Below are 1,744 nucleotides of genomic sequence, written 5' to 3'. Positions count from 1 at the left end.
TTCTCAACTACATGTGAAATATTCTCCAAGACAGATCACATGTTAGGCCACAAAACAAGGATTAACAAATTTAAGAAGGTAAAGATCATATCAAACACAAGGTCAGACAACAAAATTCACAAATTTATCCTAAGGAATGTGTTATATACCTCATTGCCAGAATATCACTATAGTCATCTTTGAAGTACTCTCTTGGGAATCCATGCACTGATGTCAGCCCCTTCAAAGCAATTTTGGAACTCTTGTTCTGGAATGACCATCAGAACTGTTGTCATAAAAGGACTGACAATGAAGTTCATGAACTCATCCTTGAAAAAGTGCTTTGAAGAGTAGACTAGGTGCCTAGCTTCCCAAGAGGAGTACTTGAAGGTGACTATAGTTGATAGTCAACAATGAGGTATATAACATATTTTCTTTTTTTTGAGACGGAGCCTCAAGCTATCCCCCTGGGTAGAGTGCCATGGCATCATGCTCACAGCAACCTCTAACTCCTGGGCTCAAGCGAGTCTTCTGCCTCAGCCTCCCAAGAGGCTGGGACTACAGGCGCCCGCCACAATGCCTGGCCATTTTTTTTTGGTTGCAGCCATCATTGTTTGGTGGGCCCGGGCTGGGGATTCGAACCCACCACCTTAGGTGTATGTGGCTGGCACCTTAGCCGCTTGAGCCACAGGCGCCGAGCCTATAACATATTTTCTAGGATGAGTTTGCAAACTTAGTTGTCTGACCTCATATCTTTTCTGTCCACAATGGTATAAAACTAGAAATCAACAACAAGAAAAACTCTGGAAAATTTTCAAATATATGGAAATTAAACAACATGCTCCTAAACAACCAAAGGGGTCAATGGAGAAATAAAGGAAGAAAATAAAAATTTCCTTGAGACAAATGAGAAAGGAAACACATCATACTAAAACCTGTGGGACATAGCAAAAGCACTTCTAAGAGGCAAGTTTACAACAATAAACACCTACATCAAAAAAGAAAAAAAGACTGTTAGTAACTGTAAGGAAATAGAAAAACAAAAAGCAAACTAAACCTAAGAAAAGAAGCAATAACACTCAGAGCAGATGGAAACTATAAAAGCAATTCAAATATCAGTGAAATGAAGAGTCTTTTAAAAGATATGCAAAATTGACAATTCTTTAAATTAAGAAAAAAGGGGAAGACTCAAATAAAATCAGAGATGGAAAAGCAGATATTACAACTGATATCACAGAAAGACAAAGAATCATAAGAGACTATTATTAACACTTAAACATAAACAAATTTGATAGCATATTAGAAATGGGGACCAATGCCTGGGCACATATAACTTACCAAAGTTAAGTTATGAAGAAATGGAAAATCTGAACAGACCAATACTGAGTGAGAAAATTGTATCAGTAGTAAAAAGTCTTCCATCAAAGCAAGCCAAGGACCTGATGGATAAATTCTCACAAACACTGAAAGAACTAATATTAATTATCCTCAAACTATTTCAGAAAATTAGAGCAAGGAATGCTTCCCAACTAATTATATAAGGCTAGAATTATCCACATGCCAAAACTGGATAAGGACACAACCAAAAAGAACCACAGGCTAATATCCCGAATGAACACAATTGCAAAAACTCCCAGCAGGATACTAGCAAACCAAATTTAATAGCACATTAAGATCATTCATTATGGCTCGGTGCCTGTGGCTCAAGTGGCTAAGGCGCCAGCCACATACACCGAAGATGGTGGGTTCAAACCCGGCCTGGGCC

At 38.3% G+C, this 1,744-nt stretch overlaps 1 protein-coding gene across 6 annotated transcripts in view; it reads right to left on the bottom strand.

Moving 5' to 3' along the window:
• CTNND2 (catenin delta 2) overlaps nt 1-1,744 on the bottom strand; it is an 889,124-nt gene that overhangs the window by 370,360 nt on the left and 517,020 nt on the right. The window lies entirely within an intron of this gene.

Source organism: Otolemur garnettii, unplaced genomic scaffold, assembly GCF_000181295.1.
Source record: "Otolemur garnettii isolate 467f Iridium unplaced genomic scaffold, OtoGar3 scaffold00033, whole genome shotgun sequence".
Classification (NCBI taxonomy): domain Eukaryota; kingdom Metazoa; phylum Chordata; class Mammalia; order Primates; family Galagidae; genus Otolemur; species Otolemur garnettii.
Note: the sequence above shows the minus strand (reverse complement) of the source record. Positions and strands in the feature narration are given on the sequence as shown.